The sequence below is a fragment of the Lethenteron reissneri genome, chromosome 41 (genome assembly GCF_015708825.2).
Source record: "Lethenteron reissneri isolate LAM-NWPU_2019-01 chromosome 41, ASM1570882v1, whole genome shotgun sequence".
Taxonomy (NCBI): Eukaryota; Metazoa; Chordata; class Hyperoartia; order Petromyzontiformes; family Petromyzontidae; genus Lethenteron; species Lethenteron reissneri.
This window is the reverse complement of record NC_083819.1, coordinates 2608965-2631528: the sequence shown is the minus strand read 5'-3', so window position 1 is coordinate 2631528 and position 22564 is coordinate 2608965. Positions and strand designations below refer to the sequence as shown.

Genomic DNA, 22564 nt, shown 5'->3' with positions numbered 1-22564 from the left:
GTGTCAACACAGAGCCTCAATGTACTCTCAACTGGAAATAAATAGAGGTTCGCACGGACTGCTATCCTCTATTATCCTCAACCATAATCCCCCGTAGTTTTTTTTTTTCCTTCAAGAAACGTTGGTGAAAAATAACGACGAGTAATGCAATTAATAATTTCAGTCAAACGTCAAATGATTTCCTGAGGGAGTGCTCAACTCGTGCTATACGGCACTGCGCAAGAGTCGGAATGTGCACATTCCCATGGTGAGGATGAGTCTTCTCACACGACAGCCGCTGTTGATTCCCCCGCAAAGTGTTAATCATTTTATCGACCCCAGAGGGATGATGGGCTGCGTCAACACCCAACCAGGATTTGAACTCGCAGCCTTCCGAATGCGAGCCGCTTGCTCTACTGACGATCCGGTGAGGCTGGGTCATAACGATCGCAGTGCTAATTAGCAATTAACAATGGTGGAGCAGTGGTGCATTGACTGCGCTTTGGACCCAGTCATCTGAGTTTGATTCCCTGCCATGGCTAGTGATATGGCTAAGTGGTGAGTGATATTGAAATTGTCTGGGGCACCACTTTCACCAACCTGGCCTTACCAGCATGAATATATATGAAGTACTGAATTTATAAATGCAGATATGAAGGGAAAATTTCCATTGGATGGCGAGGCATTCATGGAAGAGTGGATTGACACAATGCTGTCAAATATGATTGTTATATAAATGCCAAGGCAATTATGAACATTTTTTTTCTTAGAGGTCAAAGTGTTATTCAAGTAGTTGAATCATCATCGGCATCAACATTGCGGTGTTTCTGTTGTACGTAGATATATGCTGTTCCCTCGCTCTTTTTTTTAAGTGCATCGAGAAGCGTGGAGAGATGCGTGCTTGGAATTATAATGAGAAACAGAAAGGAGAGCATGCGGATTAGAGAGCGTGCGCCAGTTTTAAGACACGATTCGAACTGTTCATAAGAGCGAGTGGGCTTGGCTGGGACACGTCGCTAGCAGGGATGACGGCAGATGACCAAGAGAAATGACACGAGTGGTAGGCGAGGAACAAAATGCAGTCTATAATAGGACATCCACCAAGGAGATGGAGCATTAAAAATCAGCTGTTGTGCAGGAGCCACGTGGATTGTTGCTCCGCAGAGCTGTGAGAAGTGCCAACGGCTTGGGGAAGCCTCCATCCAGCAGTGAATTGATCATGGCTGATGATGGTAAGTGGCGATGTGCTGCTTACCACTTTTGAATTTGAGCAAAATTTATTATGGTGAAGAATCCTGGCTTGAACCACCCAGAGGTCCATACCACACAGCTCAGGGTGCTCAGCTGATGTCATGGGGCGATGCCTCCACACGTGCCAAGTGAGTGGCCAAAAAAGCCCTTGGCACAATATTTCACATTAATACATTTAAAGGCACACCCAGTAAAAGTACAAATAGTGGCACGCAAACGGGAAGGAAAAAAAAACATTCACAGTTGCTGCAATGAGCTTGGTGTGCTCATTAAAATAAAATCAGCAAAGCCACGTCAATTAGTCAAATGCTTGTTCTTATTCACTTTAAGATGTTTTTTGTTCATGTTTTTGTTTTTTGTTTGCTGCGGTTGCACCCGATTCAAGAGCCGAATGGCTCACAGGGCTATACCTAATAAATGAACTTGAACTTGAACTACCGATAAAGATTACATACAGATATTTGTTACTCTTGGAGGAAATTGCCGGTGCAACCTGGTGATTAGTGGCTCATGTCACTGCTGGCATTAGGCCCTCCACAAGAGGGAGCTGCAGAGAGACCCTCTGTGGGGTAATTGACCTCCTCTTCCACACTGGCCAAACATCCTGGAAGATGTCGAAGTACCCACGCTTGACCCCACCAAACACATGGCCTGCCAATCGACTAAGGTGGACCAATTTATACTGCAGGGTGGACAGAGGTGGGTTGTACAACGCAACCCGCTGTTCTATCGAATAAGATGTTGTTCTGCACTCATCATTCAGCGAATGAGACCTCTTTGAACGTGTAGTGGCCATGAGTTACTATGTTATAAAGTACATAAATTAGACAGTAAAGATGAACAGTTTTAACACGACAGGAGATTATATATATATACAGGTTGGGCCATAAGTAACTAACTACCGGTAATTTGTTTTGCCTTTAACTTTTGAAAAATGAAATAAAAACACGAACTCTAAAAGATAGAAAAGTATTGAATGTGTAATGGGTTGCGGATACACTTGTAGAGGTAACTTCTTTATTACAATCCAACAACACTCCAACAGTCCTGATACTCTGATATAGCCTAGGTACACAGCCTAGGTACACAGCCTAGATACACTACTCTCGGCGTATAATGCATGGCGATTCGATATAATTATCGAATCTTCATGCGTTGCGTTGACAAATCCGTGCTCTCTCAACGGCATTTTCCATCACGTTGACAATCTCCCCTTCCTTTTGCTCAATAAAAGTCGGGGGTCGACCACTTAGAGGTCGGTCAACACGACGCTTTTCATGCACCGTGGGTCCCGATTCCCGAAATCGGGAAATCAACGCCCGAATACGGTGCGCAGTTGGAGCCGTTTGGGTCTCAGAATATCTGCAAGAGTTTATCCGTGTTCAAATAATTGAACAGTTGATTCTGAGATAAATTTCAACTATTCTTGCACGCTGTAGAAGTGTCTACCGGTTCATCATAAACTCCCAGACGCCTATATTCTTAGGTTTTTTCCGTAAAAACCTAAGAATATGAATCCTTGCAGTCACGAAAGCTTCAAATCTAGAATCCCAGACGTGTACTTTATTTCTGCAAAAAAAACCTTGTTTCAGAAAATAATTTAACACCAAATACCGCGATTTCAAATCAGGTAATTATGTATGGTCCACCCTTGTATATGCAAACGCAGATGTATTACTTTAACTTCGGGTGTGATCCGCATCAGAGCAGAAATTCACGGAGAAGTCATAAGCTTTGGAAGTATGAGGGGGGGGGGGGTGGGGTTAGTTTATTTCTCTCTCAGTGCCTTTGTCCCAGTGCAGTGGCAATTTATGAAGGCATCGCTGTAGCCTTGTGCGCATACCACAGCTATATTGCACTATTATTTTCCAGGCACATCTGTGAAGGTGTGACAACTCACAAATGTATCAAATCCCAAAAGAATCGTACCATTTATTGTAGCACGTGTTTAAATAAGACACAACTGTGTTTTTAAGCATATATACATACTTTAAAAACGTAACTGTATTTGCAGAGTGCAGTACTGAATTATATTCCAGTATTTGCGAAGTGCAGTACCTGATTTATATGTCAGTACTGCACTTTTAAATTACAGTTGAACTCTTATCCATGACCCTATTAACCAGAACTCCTATTCCCCATGGGAACTATAGGGTCCGAAAAAGCTCATTATCTGCACCCCTACTATCTTCAATTATCTAACGTTTTACAATGCCTCCTTGCAAAACAGCTTACCATTATCCACCCTTTTATCATGGATAAGTGGAGTTCCAACGGCAGATTCACCCTATTGTCCACGTGGTTTTTATTTTCACAGATAAATTCCATGGATAATGGAATCCATCATTTCTGCTCTCACGCCACTGCGAGTGAGAGGAATCCTCCTGCAATGCATATACAATGTACGCACACATGGGGGGCCAGGCAGCGCAGTGGGAATGCGCATGACTTGCACTTAGAATGTTGCGAGTTAAAATTCCGATCATGGTGAATCCGTCCATTCATCCTTTCCGAGTGGATACACGTACCGTATTCCCATGTTGTGGGGAGGTCAATAGAGATTGTACTATACAGGGCCAGATTAAGATTATGGGGGGGCCTAAGGCGAACAGGAGGTAAGAGCCTAAGTATGTATTACATATTGCAAAAAAACCCCATTATTAAGTCATCAAAAATATGCATTTACCTGAAATTTACAAATGTATTCGACTCAAGGTAAATTCAACGAACATAAATCACTCACGACACTAATTTCTTCAATAAAAACAAATGTTTCCCCTAGCTTTAGCTGTGGCAAAGTCATGAATGCTACCGTCGTAATTATAAGACAAACAATAATTCCGATGGCCATGTTACCGTGGCTCAGTTGTTACTAGAAAATGGAATGGAGGGCCTCCAAAATATTAGCCTGTTGAGGTTAATCTGACTCTGGTCCTTTGGAAGACTCATCCCCACCATCGGAATGTGGAATCTCTACCACTGGCTCAGGGCTGTAAGCTGGAGATTAGCACAGCCCTCTACGAAATGAATTTGGAAACCACTTTATTTATGTATATTTTTATATATAAACACCTATAAATATAAGTGTCTGCAACATTCATAGTATTGCAAATTAAAATTTATAAAGTACATAGGGATGATAGATATATATTTTTGATGAAAAACGCCCTGAAAAAAACATTCACGTAATGATTTCATTTTATAAACATATATGTCATGTCCTATTGGGGATAGACAGAAGTGGAGGTGACTCCCGTTATATATTTCAACAACATTTGCAGTATTCTTGGTTCTTTCGGTGAAGTCACGTAGAAGGGACATCATAAAATAATATGAATATAAAACAATAACAATTCTCACGACGTTTCGACTGTTTTATATTAATATTATTTTATTATTTCCCTTCTACGTGACTTTACCGAAAGAACCAAGAATATGAATCCCTGCGGTCACGAAAGCTATAAATCAAAATTTTACATTTCCAGTGTCAGCGGATGACCAATACATATAATTGAGATTTTTAATTTATGCAAACGAAGTCAAAATTACCCCTAAAATTTTACCTTTGATCTGATGTTTTTAGTCATACATCAGCTCTAATGCTGCTCATGCACTCAACCATTTTGAAGTGTCCTAGCCTGTGACACGTATGCCCATTTCAAAATAATAGAGCAGATAGGAGTAACCTGGCATATACATTTTTTTTGTGCGGATGTCTCGAAGTCATTTATTACCATTGAATGCCAAAGAGCTTCCCGCTCGTATCTTTACGTGCCATCATTGCATGGGAGTGTCCCAAAAATCCCTACAAAGGTCCAACTGACTAAGTGTCACAGCCCGAGCTGAAGCATGGTATGCGAGACATTTAAACGTCCGCGGCACTGAGCAGAACTGATTATATTGAAAAAGCCACATGTGAAATTATTTTCATATACGGTATAGCGTGCGTGTGTGTGTGTGCGCCACCTCTCTGTTTTGGTGTGTGTGTGTTTTTTTTAAGGGCAAGACATTGACAATTATGACATATTGTCAAGTGTCACCGCGTTTCACATTGCCGGGGATTGACAGAGGGATTCAGCAGAATCTCTGGCTTTGAGAACTGCAGTGCCTTCCAGCACATGAGTAAATGTGGCAGCATCTGGGGTGTTTTTTTCTCTCACTATAAACACAGACACTGTGTAATTGGCAGGAGAAGACGATGACATGTATTCCATACTCATGGTCATCCACGTAACATGGATTAACGTGTGCTCCGCGTCAACTTCATAGTTTTTTTTTACATCTCACGAATTCATCTGTGCAATTGTTTTTGTTGTTGTTGTTCTTTTCATCACGATCGGCATCAACGTCATTATTGTTAATGAGGGCTTCAGTCGTTGCATCTGCAAAGGCCGACCACCTTGCAATACAAATCTGTCATTGCAGCCGTGTTGTGGTTGACTTTTGAAGTATTTTTTTAATTCAGAAAATGTCAATAGTGTTGAGTCACCGTCGCAATTACAACTGCACACACATACACCCGCTATTGATTCATTGCACACACACATCTATTTATTTGCAGTGACGTTTGGCGATTATAAAACACTGCACATTTAATGTTACATAAACATTAATCGGTACGTTATTTAACCCGCTGATTTCACCAACCGCACACAAAGCAAATGCCAATGAGTCTTGGATATACAGTGTCAACATTTGCCCTTAAAACTACTCTTCCGAGAAAATATACGATGCTCTAAAGATGCCGTTCATAACCACACGTTTGTTAAACGCTGTTGACAGGTGAAACGTGAATTTTTTGCCAGTGCAAGGTTCCGTTTTTTTTTTTACAATAATTTGACACGTAATCTCCCAAAGTGCTGCACGCGACGTTCAAAATGTCAGGTTGTTCTTTGTGGACTGAAGTTATTTGTTAAAGCGGCACAATGACAGGGGAGGAGTGTGTGATGCATCCATCTCACGCAGCCAGAATAACAGATTCATGCAAGGCAAACTGGCATCACGCAAGGCAATCCACTTACCTCTCCAAAGCTATGCAATCGGTTTCTACACTATGGGGACCTCATTTGCCAGTAAAAATATGATAATTGGTTCTTTACCCTTCTATCTGGCAACAAAACTGACACCTTTTTGCAAGGAGTCATGTTTGCATAGACCGCAATACCTGCAGTCATAATACAAACAAAAGAACATAACTCTGATAATGTGCACTGTCCTTGAAGTTGATTGGTCCACACCCGAGACAGCTTTCCTTCGAGCCTAGTCTCATATGGGTTGGACCAGATGACGCCAAAAGGCGCCTTTTGGCGTCATCTGGTCCAACCCATATGAGACTAGGCTCGAAGGAAAGCTGTCTCGGGTGTGGACCAATCAACTTCAAGGACAGTGCACATTATCAGAGTTATGTTCTTTTGTTTGTATTATGACTGCAGGTATTGCGGTCTATGCAAACATGACTCCTTGCAAAAAGGTGTCAGTTTTGTTGCCAGATAGAAGGGTAAAGAACCAATTATTATGCAATCGGTTGTTAAGTGGAGTTCATTTACAGCCAACCGTCAATCCACTGCTGGATGACTAGCCACCGGCACCATATCAGTCATATATATTTTTGAGCATACTTCACCACGCTAGTCAATGTGGGTTGGTGAGGGGAGGAGGGGGGGGCGGAGGAGCCAGTCCAGATATCACTAGACGCTCATTGCAGCCGTAGCCGGGAGTCGAACGCAACTCGGCGGCTTCATCGTGCCAAGTGCAGTTCAACTCTCGTGCATTCTCATCGATGACGGTCTCGGCTGATCATAGACGCATGATTAATTGACTGGCAGTGTTTTGTGTAGTATTACAAATCGTGCTACGATCAAATTAAATTAGAACAATGGATGGATGTAAAACTCAGTCCATATGGCCTCATTACGAACCCAGATGTTATGCCATAATCAATCATTGGAAAATATTCAATGCTCATCTGCAATTATATGGAAACAGGTGTTAAGGTTAAAGCATGACCGTGCAATTTTACACTTGTAAATCTAGGCTCTTGAGCTGCAGCAAAATATTATGCGCAAGACGTCAATGGAAGCGAAAAAGGCATAGGTGCAATGTCTTGCTGGCGAAAGGGTCTCCGCTCGAGGACATTTGGCCTAACTTCCCACACTGGCCACACGTCGTGGAAGACGTGGGAGCCTCCCTCGCTTTAAGACCTCACCAAACTTGACCTACAGCTCCACTAACCGTAGTTGTACCCATTTATACTGCTGAAACAGAGGTGGGGCGATTTAACGAACTTGGCATATTGTTTCAACTGCCGCGTCTGAAGATCAAACTGGCAAACTGTGACTCATAACCACCAAGAACAAGAAGCAACAATGATAGAGGTGTTGTGGGTTAGGTCACTTAAAATAGTGTCACGTGACAAATGTATCTAATTGGCTGTGTCGGGTGGTGGTGCGTTTAACGACACATGTAACAACACTTACATTAATGCGATCTAACCCAAAAAATATATATTTTAGATAATTTTGGTCGTGAAAGCCTACGTGTTGAACAAGAAGCAACAATAACAGTAGGCACACCTAAACAAACCCAATGTATGCCCGTAACCAATACGAATTCTCAATAAACATAAATCAATTGTTCAAAATTAAGAATTATATTTTAAGGTCACCACAAGATAAAATTCGATTTTCCCAATTTATCATCTTGAAGTTCACTCTAGGGCAATATTACATTTTCCAAATTTATTTCAGCGAGAGTATCCCATCCCACCTCTTCACCCCGCAACTATAATCACTCCCATCATGATCATAATTATTATCACTGTCATCACCCCTTCGTATTAATTCGTCAATCACGAGCTGGTGAGAGTACATTGAGATTAAGAGCCCCTGTGCTGGAAGGACCTTGCATCTTCACCGAGCTGGACCCTATTTTCTTTTTGCTTACGGCTCGCTGACCCACGCGACCCCAAAGATCCTCCTATTTCTCATGCTGGAGACACGACGGGCCAAGGGAAAGTCATTCTCTCTGGATTATTACAATAAATGATGCCTCCACTGGTCAATAATGAAGCTCATGCGTTGATACGTGGTTCTGCCATTTGACTCGGAAGCAACGCTACCTACACAGGGCGTCTAATGCTTTGTTCGCTCCCCTTGACAAATTGTGGGTGCATGACGGGTGGCGTAATATTCGCTTTAAGATATTAGTCACCCTAATGTAATATGCTTTTTGGTACTCACAAGTGACCACCCCTTGCCCTTATTTACTGCCCCCCCCCCCCACGTGTCTCTAAACTTCACAAGAGCTTCGCCGATCGGCGTAATGAATAAACGCAAGCCACGTCAAGCCTGTCAATGGGGAATTACTGCCGTGTGTATTGTGCATTGTAACCTTGACTGAACAAAATCGACGGCAACATAACTGTGATATCATATAACTGCAACTGCGTGGCGTGCTAGTTACAATGATAACGACTCACCATTCACATCCGTGGGGTTGTGGTGCGCCGTATAAAATAACGTACGTGACCGCTTCTGCATGACTCAATGTAAAGCACACAAAACAAGGATGTAAATGTACCACTTGTTATATAATTTTTCATAAGAAATTTACTAAACGCAAGGTGGGACGTTCATCTTAATGCATACTTAGAATCAAGTATGCAATTATCAATGTCAGAGGAATGTTCATGCATTATGTGCACAGATCGAACAGTAATTTATTAATCATTAGACCTTAATGATTTTGTGCACAAGCGCACTGCTGTAATCTTCTCATGCTATGATTTAAAGCAGTGGAACAATTTTATATATTTAGGGACGCTATCTGCCTCATTAACCCTTAGAGGGAAAGTCAAACTGGCTTTTGAAAATTGAAGATTCCAGCTCGTTTTTTTTTTTATTCGCGAATTTTTTTTTTAGGTGTAGAGGTCAAATATACCGTACGACTGCTCTCAGCACAGAAGCGAGTGCTCTTCTCGACAACGGCCTGCCCCTGCTGTTCCATGCAATGGTGCAGGATTCTCGGAAAGGAAAAGAAGCTCAGTCAACATCCAAAAGAAGATGAGTAATACGTACGTTATTATGTTTTTACTGTTAACCCAATTAATTTACAAAATATATAAATTCTGGGGGAGGGGGGGGGGTTAAGGTTTATAACGCAGGGAGGTCCAGATGTATTGTGACCCCATTTAATTATTGTCTTTCTCCTAATTTTCAAGCTTGCGTACCGTACCAAGTCGTTGTCCACTCATTGACATGCTCATTTTTTCTCTGCCCCCTCCCTCTCTCCGCCCCCGCCCCCTCTCTATATTTAAGGCCCCGTCACAGAGACGACCTCTCTCTTTGTGCCGATACGTGTTCTCTCTCTGTGTATCTTTATGATGTCTGTCTGCTTATATGTCTGTCTATAGTTTTCTGGTTAGATTTTTGTTGCTATTTCTTTTATACCTGATGATGATTGCTTGTGTTGCAATCGAAACGTCGTAGTATGCTATTATTTAATTTATTATTTTATCTTTATACGTGACTTTACCGAAAGAACCAAAGAACGTAATATATATTTTTAAGGAAGGTTTATTTAAAACAGGAATTATCACGCAAAGGAAAACAAATGTTGGGGTACGCCTTTTGGCGTCCTCTGGTCTAGCACCGTTTGAGACTAGGCTCAAAAGAAAGCTGTCTCTGGTGTGGACCAATCAGTTTCAAAGACAATGCATATATTATCAGAGTACGGTTTTTTTTGTTTGCATTCTGACCACAAGTACTGTGGTTAATGCAGACATGATTCCTAGTAAAAGGTTTCAGTTTGGTGTTTGAACATCTTAACACAGCTGTTTTGTTGCCAGAAAAAAGGGGGAAACCTATTCTCAAATGTTGGGGCTCAATTAATTGTGGATCACAATACGTCTTGACCCACCCTGTACAATTCACAATACAAACGACAGGCATTCCTCAATGGCACGCTTTGAGGTGGCCTCCATGTATTCCAATGCCCATCATTGAAGCTCTGAGTGAGATGGAATTACAGAGGCATGAGCAACATCGTGATACAAACTCGTATAACCACTCTAAATGCACGCCAATTTTATTTTACATAAATTTCTGCGCATATATCGCATTTTGTAGTCAGTGAGGAAAGGGAAAAAAAAATTACGCCGTATAAGAGCACAGGCAATTTGTTTCTACATGACGAAAGTGCGGTTACATTATGTATGGAATATGTATAAGTATATCGAAAATAATTAAGCAATTAATTGATCTCATTTTGTGGAATGGGGGAGGTGGCCTGAGCCCGATAGAGGCACACTCCCGTTTGCTCCCCAATTAATGTGTTCACCTGTACGTCAAACAGCAGGGTCCCTTATTAAGTCAGGCACGTGTAATTAGCCAAGGCATTGGTGGAGCGTACCATTTATCATAGAGGTGGGGGGGTTATTTTTTATTAGGTAAAGTTATCATCTTCAAGCTACTCCGTTGTGGTTGATATTGCAAGTGGTTTTAGGAGTTATGCAGCCACCGCATTGGTGCAAAGCACAATACATTCGATTGAAAGCGTGAAACAAAATATTACTAATACATCCCTTGCATTTACAGTACTGTGCAGCATTTTGTCAGCCCACGGCTGAAGCACCCCCCCCCCACCCCCATTATGCAGGTCATGGGTAGTCCTTTGACCATTCTTCACTATATTGGTGAGTGCGAGCTGGTGAAGGAGAGTGGTCCAATATTTGTACCACATGACTAGCCACTGATGTGGCTGTGGCTGGGAATCAGAGCCGTGGTCCATTGCACAGTGTGGGAATTGCTGCACCCCATAATTATCCATGGCACCGGGGGGCATACCATTTTTCACATCTAAGCTATTTCCCCACAACGGCAGGGGTGAGCTACAAAATACAAATCTAAATTTGCAGATGCAGATGCGAATTCATATTTCACAGCCATCCGTGTAACACTGAAATGCGGTTCTATAATGAGAATACAGCTTATCGTGTCGATGGTTTCTGTGGCCTTGTGGGCTGTATAAACAAGCGGCGCGTATTGTTTGCCTTTTTCAACCTGCTCGTGGCATTGCCCCTGTTCTGCATTCCTACACCGTGGTGCCAAAGCTAAATACGTATTCCGGGGGGCAGTGTCTTGCTTCAATCAAGCGGGCCAGTAATGTTCGCAATGTTCGCATTACTGCCGAACCTTCCTCTGCCGGCTTTCCGATTCAGACGGCACCAGACATCTGGAGCGAGTGCCGTCCGCCACTCTTTCATGCTCCTCGCTATTTATCCTTTTTACCTTCTCCGTGGCCTTTTGTGCATGCTCGCAGCAGGAGTGTGCCCTACATGAATATAGTGAACAGCACAACCTTTTTGTAAGCTGCATTATTCCGAACGCCAGTCACACGGGCCGGTGTAGAGCACGCGGCACCATTATAATGAACGCGACACAGAACCACAAAATGGCAGTCAATGACGCAATTACATTTTTCTCTCCCCCCCACCTCTCAACCACCATCACCACCTCCCAATGCTCCCCTAATGATATTTCTCATACTCTGTCATGAGGTCAGCTTGTGGTGTGGAAGCATATAATTTTCCTAATTAACTGATAAGAGTCTAAACGGACACTCCAGACGTGCAAAATCTAAATTCCTAATTCTCGCAAACTGAATTCACGATAAGCTGCTTAAATGCAAATGCTGACATTTATACGCCGTGTACAATAGGCTTGTTTCTTGGAGCCACTTTTTGTTTCTCTCTGCAGCTCAATGTATTATTATTCCACTCATAAACAACTAGTAACCTTTCAAAAGATAAACAAACAGTTTACGTTGCTGTGAACCTGATTCTGCTTAGTCATTGCTTGCGTGACTTACAGTTAAGAATAATGGCTTTCCGTCAGCCATTACTGCATAAAAGACACCACTGCAATTAAAGTAAATATTTTATCAAGGCTGTACTGTCTAATGTCACTCTGATTTTGTGTTTGTTATAATCAAGCATTCCACGTGTGTTTATGTTTTCATTGCAAATTATCACTTTTAAATGTTTCAAATACAAGGTTATTACGTGCGTCATTTAAATAGTGAAGATATGAAGATACACTATTTCCTAATGTCACAGGAAATTAGCAATGCACTTCCAGATGGTGTGAAGGCGAATGTGTGTGTTTGCAGATGTGAGTGGTGGTGTAAGTAGTTACCGTAGTGTACGACGAAGTTAGAAACCGTTTTAGATTTCTGGCCATGGCTATAACACCGGTGGTGATTATCAGAAACAGACCTGGGGCCTTCCCTTGGTCAACTCAGCCTTAAATTAGTTACTTGGTCCAGTGTGCGAACATCAGCACAGGGGAGACACAATTGAGGCTGGGCGTGGTGCTGGGCTTGTGAAATGCTGGGCTTCGTAGCCACTGGCTAACATCCCTTACCCCCAACAGCCTGCGTAGGCTATATTGGGGAAATATTCATTTGCGTGTGTTTGTAACATAGCTGTTTCCTCAAACATCATTATGAAGAAGATAAAAATCCCTACATATCAAGTCATATTTTTATTTCTTTTACCAGGTATGGCCCACTGAGATATATCGTTTTTTTCAGAAGCGAACTGACCACAAATGATAGCTCAATGAAGTGGCTTTTCATGTGGAAATGCATAGCAGCCAAATATTCTAAGCGCATGTGGAGGAAAAAACCGGGGGACGCGGAGAAAAAATCCACACGACGGAGAGAACATGCACACTCCAAATATACAGGTGTCAGAGTCGGGATCGAACCCACAACCTCCTGTATACCAGGCGAGGTCAACATGGCAGGGAGATGCTATTTTCACACCGATACCGATATATAAAAAAAAATTGGTGGAAAAGAGAAAAAATAACCCGACCACCTGTCAATTATCTTGTGTTAAAGGCCTCAGCAAAAATAAGTTTCACTGGCTCGTGTTGTTTAATAAAAAAAATCATCTGTAAACAACATGAAATGCAATCTCCGTATAAAACTAATTTGGTGATTGAATGTACATTTTGGTGCTGGGATTTAACTTCATTGGAAAGTGCTTGGTGCCATGACCATCCAACATCTGAAAAGCCTGGGGAATTTTAATGCAACTCGTGTTGCATTAAAATGTTGCATTAAAATGGTCGCATCACTGGCAAACATAGTGCATGCACAGCAAGAGTCGCGCAAGACAGGCTGAAATTATTACAGTTCTCAAGTTTTTCATTTTGTAAATTATAATTGGCTTTTAATCAGCAAGTAGATAATTCTGCAATGCAACTTTTAAGAAAACCCATTCGAGCGTGAGGCTATCTCAAGTAAAAAAAAATCACGTCAATAAAACGAACACCTCATATGTTGTTGTTTTTAAATACTTTATATTAAGTTTGCTTGCTTGCGTGCTTGCTTGCTTGCTTACGACCGTGCAAACCTTTCGGTCGTTTTTTAACCCACTTCCCGTGATCCAAGCGAGCTGACATTTTGCACACAGACTCGTTGTGCGAGACAATTAATGTTCGTGAAAAAAAAATCCAAAATTTTACACTGTTTAGGGAAAACAAATTAAATATTTAATTACCAATTGTTTAATACTGCAGACAATCATCTGACCCATAGGTGGCAGCCATCTCAAGCCAGAGGACGAGAGGACTCTAGCCGCCACGCATATAAAGGATTTAGAGTGAAAAACTTTGTTTTTACGGGTTATACTTATTCAAAGCTTGCTTGGAACTTAAAATACATAATTGTCACATTTTTTTAATGTCTGGTATTACAAGTCACACACAGTTGGAGCGTTTTATTTGGAGGTAAAATGTACATATTGTAAGGTCTATCACGTTGCGTTTGTAGTCCTTTGTACGATGTGAATGCATTTTTTCAAGATATGTAAACACATTGATATTCCACAGGGAAAAAAATCACTTCAATTTAAAATTAATCATTTCAGAATTCGTATTGTAGAAATCTCAATTCCACATGCAATGAGCCTCATCTGGCTGCTGCGGGTAATCGAACAATAGCAGGAAAAACAAGTTCAGCACAATCACATCTTAATTTTAAATCCTCAGACCTGGTCACATGAATGTTGACAGAGGAGTTAAGGCGATGGGAAGCAAATCTTTTTTTGTACCTCACGGCTCAATTTCAGAAATTGGATTTTTTTTTTTTTACCAGAAAAATAAAACAGCCACGGCGTTACAGCCGACCAAACAACAGAATTCAGATCCGTGTGTGCTCCATCTGCATGCCTGCGAGTGCCTTGCTACCACCAAAGATACACGGTGGGCTGTAGAGAGTGGAGGAGGCATGCGGTCGAGAGTTTGGTGGGGGGGGGGGCAGAGAGTGGGTTGGGAAGGTTGGGGGTGGGACGGGGGAGGGGGGCAAATGGGGTTGGGTCACAGGGGTGGGAGGGTGTGATGGGCGTTCTTCGTTTCGTGACCTTCAGCGAGGGCTTGTCCGCTACGATCGCTAATTTCCTTGCGAACCTCCGCGAAACATAACGAGAGGCGGCGAGGTGCGGTGGTCATCAGCGAGTCGGGCGGCATAAATGACGTCGCTATGTCGTCGGAATCCAATTACACTTCTTGGAATTTAAACACACGTCAAGTGAATATTTAACAGCTGAAAGAATGGAGCCCCATTTAACGATGCTTTGAAATTCGAGAGAATATTACAGTCCGCCTTTTTAAAATATTATTCCAACGAGACTGAATATATAACGTACCTCCAGCGTAGCCGACGGTCCTAATGTGTTTATAAGAAAACCAATTATGGCTCTGAAATACGGCACTGCGCCACAGAATATTTGTGTTTTGCAATATTGTTAACTCTGTCCTTCGCGTTGACACCGCTGTTCACGATTATCATTCCGACGATGATTTCGAGGATGGATTATATAAATATATATGTGATCAAGAGCAAAGGCAAATTTCGCTCGACAAATCGTTATGGATGGATGGATGAACGTATGTTGAACTTCTTTCGCACCGTACGTAGCCAATCGTGCTAATCGGAGTTACGAACGGATTGTGAGGCTTGTGTGCCTGAGTTTTTTTTTTACAGTAGGCCTTCGTGAAAGTCAGCCTTATGTATCATACAGATGTATTGGCCACAATATTAAGATGCATCTGATGAAGATAACGGCGCTGCACATATGTGGGGCATTGTTGCGTTTGGGTTAAACGGACATTTATTTAGATGCGTGTCAGTCTGGTCACCAGATAATATATCTCCCATCTTTTATTATTATTATTGTTGTTATCAAAGCATGTACAATGAAATATGTCCTTTTTGCATTATCACTGAGAACAACATTTGCCAAAGTGTATAATACCATGGGTTACATTAAGACACAGATACGATCATATGCACTATAAAAAACATCTACCGTGACATAAATATGATAAAGTGTGCTGTCGCTTTTATGCTGACTCCATTGGCGTAGAAGAATATTAAATGTTGATGAATGTTAATTCATATACATTTCAGTTCTTGGTGCAGCATAATTTAATAGCTATGATGCGGTAAAACAAATGGCACGACTTAAATGGCTAGTCACTACTCGGGTGGTCTTCTAATGTTGCTGTCAATTGTTTTGATGAGGGAATCGCCCCTTGCCTGACTCTTGCAATCTCAACGTAGCTGGTCCATCTTCAGCAATGCTTTTTGACAATTTCTATATTTTTGTTGTTACATTAATGCCTTTGTAAGAGCATAGATGACTGCATCATCGTTTATGTGATATGATAATAATCTAAAATTTCTGGGATCTGATTTATAGAATGTTTGGTGGCCCATGATCACAAAACCCCATTGCAAATCCCAAAAACTCAACACATTCATCAGTAACACCGTGGCCTTAAAAGGAAAAAAAATCGGAGACGACGTTGCAGGCAATGAGCCTTCTTCTTCTTCATAGCAAATTAATCAATTCTAAATCCATCCTGCTGACATCGTTGAGATGGCCTCTAAAATAACCATCGCTCAGTTCCCTGTGGTTTTCGCTAACAATATATACTCTGCTGTGCATGTAATAAAACAGCTAATAGGTCTGTACATTTTTCAGATCACGTTTGTCTCCATTTTCTAATTATACATGTGACGGAAGCATAGCTCCATAACTGAAGTGTTCTACTTCTGCGCACACGTCCGATAAATATGCGTGACACTTTTGTTTCAAAACCTGGTTTGCACGACTCGGATGAAACTTTTGAGAAATAAAGGCAAAAGCGTACACGGACAGAGCATTAGCCATCTCAGAATTTCTGGTGGCATAATCAACGCCCAGGGAAAATTAACTGCAGATTATAATTGAAGAGAACTGAACAATGATGAGTGAAAAGTTGGGCTCAAGATAAATGTGAGAAAAACAACAACTACACACGTATGACAAGTTTGCTGAACATAAAACTATAATTTTTTGGGGGGTGACACAACTGGAATGAGAGCACAAAAGTTACCCCCGAGGGCGTTTATTGAAGGTGCTCCAGGATCAAAATAAAACAAAAGGCAATCGACGGGAGGATGGAGTGCTTTTGAAAAGTAGATTCAATCTTTCTCTTAAATCAAGGTCAAGATTGTGATGTTCCTGAAGAAAAACGATTTAAATACATTCAAGGGGGCAATGACAAACAAAATGGAACAAAAAAAATATGTGGACATACAGGATAAGCATGGAGAGGATGCACGATTGGAATTACACCGAGAGACATAAAGAGGAACACGTGGATCAGGGAATGCATACGCTAAGTGACGGACACGCAGTGGTGACTGTGCAGGGGAGTCAGTAGGCTTAGGCTTGATGCATCGCTAGAAGAGACGATGGGCCAACGGGCGAGACTGGTAACAAAAACGATAGCCGACGGAGAGCGCTTGCCTGAGACTGACTGCCATGACAATCGAGCGATGAGATCAGGTCATGTGCAGGAGATGGCCTGTTGGTTATCAGTAGACCAGAGGAGAGAGGGTGACAGCATGTGGGGGCCTCCATCCATCAGTAGATAGACAATGTCGCAAGATGATGATAATGAAGACCACGCATATTAACACGCCTTGTTAATGCATGTGTTTTTTGTTTACTGGAATCCGTTTTCATAATTTTCACTTTCAGCTTGTGGCTGGATACAGGCCTCCCTACGTCGCTGCCATCTCGCACGATCCTACGACGTAGTAATCCACCTAGCATCTTGCACACAAGCTGATTGCATCGCTCCATCTCCTTGGCAGGCCTTCAATTCCTTGGCTGACGCTCGGTCACTATCATTGATCATCTGGCATCATCACTGTCCAAGCCCACTTGGTTTTCTTAACAGTTTGAATTGTCTCTAACCTGCGTATGTTCTCGAATCCACGTGTTTCTCTGCTTATCAGTGTAATTCCAAACCGCCTGCATCTCTCCACGTCTTTTAGCGCGCTTGTAAGCTTTTGTTTAAAGCAAACATGTTGTTGTCAATGCCATTTGCTAGGAATCAAGTATTATAATCCTGGAAAGGTATAGAAACTCTTCACCACTTGCACGCTGATACATCAGTATGAAATTATATAACCTCAAGCGCCATTAAAAGATGGGTCAATTAAAGGAATAGCACAAGTGCTGGGATGAATACTTATACCAATCCAATGTGACCTTAACGATCCATGCAAATGAACTCACACACAAAACGCAGCCAATCCCTGAACCTTTTCACAGCTTTAATACTTAAACTAAAAATAGGCGAAGAACATTTTTTTTACATTTTTATCACATTCATTGCTTGCTAGAGTTCGATTCAAAGTGTGTACGTTGAAGATATTTTTTTATTATTATTCACATTTCAAAAGGATAGCACTCCATTGGACAATTCAGTCGGCTTTGGTGTGGAAGGATTCCAGATGTTTCTATTTTCACAAAAAATGTGCGCTGCAGGGAACGCCATATTCAAGTTAGTATTATGGGGTATCAAGATGGATTTTGAAGCAAAAATAAAATGTTAACCCGAAATGGAATATACATAGAATGGGCAACGTGCAGATGTTAGTAGTCCTGCTTGGAGGAAACAGCTGCCAATCACTTAAGGGGCGGGGGGAGGACTGCAACTGGATCTATATGATTGACTGCTTGCATCGCAGATCACATGGCTGGGTGCTTTGATATCATCAGCAAAAAATGCCAAGCCAAAAAAAAACGACGAGAGTGATATTTACCGTCTATTGATGGAATTGGTATACAAACAAGGAACCCCACCGCATAAAGGGAGGCTTGTACAAAGACACGTGGAGACAGATAGGGGCACAAAGAAACAAACAACGCCGTTAGAAACAGATTAGAAATACAGACTAGCCATCAGATAAACAGATGAGGCAAACTATTAAATGAAACATAAACAATAAGCAGGACAATTTATCGTGATATTTTTACATGCTGGGCTCTTTAATAGATACACGGTCCCATTTTCAACAAAAGCAGATTCACGTTCAATGTACGATGAGTGGAAAAATACATGGAGAGAAGTGTGTGCGTGTCAATGCACTATACATCTATTTGTGGAATACCTACAAATAAAATGGAGTTGGCAGAGCTAAACGAGACAATTGTCTTTGTTAGCATTTACATTTGTAGGATAAAAGGAATCGCGCAATTTCAGCATTACTTCGTTTGAAGGTTATTCTCCTCGATAACCATAACATTTATACATCCACATAGTCAAATAAATAAACATTGACTTATATGACTTTTTAAATAGAAAGTGCTGCTTCTGGTCATCTTACAACCAATGAGTCAGCTCCCAACCAGGTGGCCTTTATCAGCTTGCGCTGCTGATATTCACATTTTTTAACGCCCTTGGTCAGACACACAGCTTGCTGTACAATTATTTCAAGTACTTCAACGAGTTGGCAGTCAGCCGTGGCAATAGATGCCTCCACATGGCAGTCTAAAGGCAGAAGGAGCCTCCGTGAGGTTCCACCATCGTACTCAAGCCCCTGTAGGCACTCAATCTTAGGGTACTCTCATCGGTAACTGACCACGATTCGTCTTCAAGTCCCTATTTTGCTTGACGCCGTCTTCATAATGAGGCCTTTTAATACGCGCAACAATTAGGTCGTGTATCTCCATTTTAATCATTTTTGGGTTGAATAACACGAATCGAGATATAAATCAGTCCCTCCAGAAAAACGCGGAGTTTTTTGGTGATTGTTGCGGGCAAAAATCGTTGATTATGCGGCACGTTTTCTTAAAAAATGCGATGGAATATGCGGGATATTTATGCAATTTTATGCGATTAAATTGCGGGAACTTGCAAAAACTGCGGTTTGATGAAAAAGAAAAAAAAAGTGATTCCCACAACACGCTATTCACTAGGCTACTACTTTAATGTAAAGAGTCATTTCTTATTACTTCCTATGATACTACATCACAGAAAGTGCTGGGAATATTTAAGTTCTCATCTTGTTTTATTTCAGACCTTAACAAACAGATGGCTCAAACTTACAAAACATTGAGTCGAACAAGTTCTGTAGCTTTACAAAATGAATATGCTACAACTTCTGTAAAAATGAATAAATAAAATATTAAAAAATAAAATGTGTGCTTCCTGTTTTACAGAGGTAGCTATACAAAACAGACATCTTCTGTTAAAATAAGTGTTTTCAGTGCACAGTAACGTAAGCAATACAGTAACAGTACAGTCTTACAGTAATGTAAATTTACATACTACTAACAAAAAAGTGCAATCTTACAACTGTAATGAGGGACGTCACTTCATAACGTTCCCATGGCAACAGGGGAAATGGCTGCGCTTGTGTGAAGTAAACGCAACATTTTCAACTTTCTGCTAAGATATATGTGACTTTTTGCAACGAAAATGCGGGGATTATGAAATCATGCAAGCCCGCATATTTTGCGCGCGGAAATCTGCAATTTATGCGGCGAAAGTGCGGCGTATTTGAAAAAACGCGCCCCCCGCATAAATATGCGGACTTTGGCTGATTTTGCGTGGAATCTTGCGATCGCATAATCGCGTTTTTCTGGAGGGACTGATAAATGAAATATTAATTAGGGAACAATTGGGGCAATGATTCACGGACGCGGCTTGCTGTTGGCTGCCTGGTGAAGACTAAGATCATTGGCGGCGAGTGATATTTGACCTGATACCTGCCGCCCCCTGCCACGCTCCCCCCCACCCCCTCTTCACCAACTTGCACCAAGCAGCATGGTGAAATATGGTCACCTACCCCCACCCCCCACGATACATACGGCACGGGAAGTGCCTTCACACAGCAGTGAGCTAAAGCACTGTACATTGGGCATTTGATCAATTCATTCCCGTGTAACTGACAAATGTGAACAAAGGCACATTATGAACATCAAACGAGTGACATTAATTATGCTGGACTTGTGTCTTCTGTGCTATTCATTGCAGAAGACTAAGATACAGAAGACGAAGATTGAAACGATGAAAGGGGATGATGGCACCATCTGTGGAATAACGTGCACAAATGTGGTAAGAGAACATATTTTTCGATTTAAAGCTTTCGTGACTGCAGGGATTCATCTTCTTGGTTCTTTAGGTAAAGTCACGTAGAAGGGAAGTAATAAAATAATACAAATAAAACATTATAAAATAATAATAAAAATAAAACATAATAATAATTCTTATGTTTTATTTTTATTATTTTTTACTTCCCTTCTACGTGACTTTACCGAAAGAACCAAGAAAAGAACATATTTGTTAAGCCACGTAAAGCCTCAAATCAATGCACTATGCAGAGTTGGAAAGGGGTCCCATCGCTGTTTAATCAATACACAATTTAGAGTTTCAACGCCTGTATGAATGTCCGCAACGCCGATATTTATGATAAAGTTTCACGGAGTTTGTTAATGACAACATTCACTCATTAGATTAAACATTTAGCGGTTATTTTTGTATTAATTGTGAGCGGTAAGCCTAATAATGAATTAATCAACGTGTAGAATAAACGGGGATTTAGATTCCCCACACGTTTAATGCGCACTGTGTAGGTCATGGTCATTGTTTGACCATACTTCCCCACGCTTTGCCAGTGCAGGCTTGTGACGGCGGCAGGGACCAGTTCGGATACCGCTTGCCTCTCATGTTCGCCATGTCTGGGACCCGAACTCGGGTGGCCGGGTTTCGTAGTGCAGACCACATGATGTGCCAGCCCTCCATCTCGTTACAAACTCAGTTTTTTATTAAATAATTGCTGTCACTCTCCACACTGGCTCTACAAAGTAATTTAAAGGCGTGTAAAATAAATACCTTTAACGATTTTGGTGAAGACGAATGGCAGCAAATCAAGCATAAAAAAACATGACATTTCTGACGCAAAAAACTAAATATATAAATAACGCACCATGGTTCCTTTCGTTGGTACAAATTAGCACAGTTTTGCTCCCGTGTCACCAGGTTCAAAAAGGTGCAGCTATTTTTAAAACCCATCTCATTGTGCAAAGCTTGTATTGTTTAATAAAGGTCACGTGGTAATTCATTGCTAATAATTTGCTTTTAAAAAGAATAATCAGGCGAGCATTTACACGGAGTCGTAGTTTTCCAACTGATCAGAGGGCTTAACCCAGCATGGCAGGCACAACTCTTCCCATATCGATGCAAATCACCAAGTGACAGACAATCAATCTCACTAAGCAGCTTCAAGAGAGATTAGGCAGTGTAATGTACTCGTCTCAGCATACTGGCCACACACAAGCCGGGCACACGTTCCTATGTCTGTCAGTACCATCCAAATGGCAATAGCCAAATCACAATAGCCGAGGGGGATCCAGCCTCCAATGCCACCGCGTGTGCCATTTTGCCGCGGTGGAAATGCATTCTAGATTTGAAGCTTTCGTGACTGCAAGGACTCATATTCTTAGGTTTTTTCGGTAAATCTTCTTGGTTCTTTCGGTAAAATCACGTAGAAGATGAATCCCTGCAGTCACGAAAGCTTTAAATCTAAATTTTTCGGTAAAGTCACGTAGGTAAAAAAATTTAATTAAAATTAATAAAAGTGAAATAAAAAAATAAATAAAAATCACGACGTTTCGGAGGCAACACAAGCTTCCACCTGAAGACGGAAGCTTGTGTTGCCTCCGAAACGTCGTGATTTTTATTTTATTTTTATTTTACTTTTATTAATTTAAATTTAAATTTTTCACCTACGTGACTTTACCGAAAAAACCTAGGAATATAGGTGGCAATGCAGTTCAAAAGGAAGCGGTGGCAATCGCAAGAGCACAGGCACAGAGACATCGGGGGAGAGGTGCGTTTCAATCGGCACTCTGCGGGGAGAACAAACAACTGCACGTGGTCCCATTCTCCTGTCGCAAACCCCTGCCGCACGAGCGTCTGCCCAT

The 22564-nt window shown here is 41.5% G+C and overlaps 1 protein-coding gene across 1 annotated transcript in view; it reads left to right on the top strand.

Annotated features, from left to right (window-relative positions):
- Window positions 1–22564, top strand: part of LOC133352640 (muscarinic acetylcholine receptor M3-like) — an 83734-nt gene that overhangs the window by 45334 nt on the left and 15836 nt on the right. Inside the window, exon 2 of the mRNA XM_061568409.1 lies at window positions 20616–20696. The gene's annotated coding sequence lies outside the window, so the exon portion shown is untranslated. The remainder of the gene's footprint in view (window positions 1–20615; window positions 20697–22564) is intronic.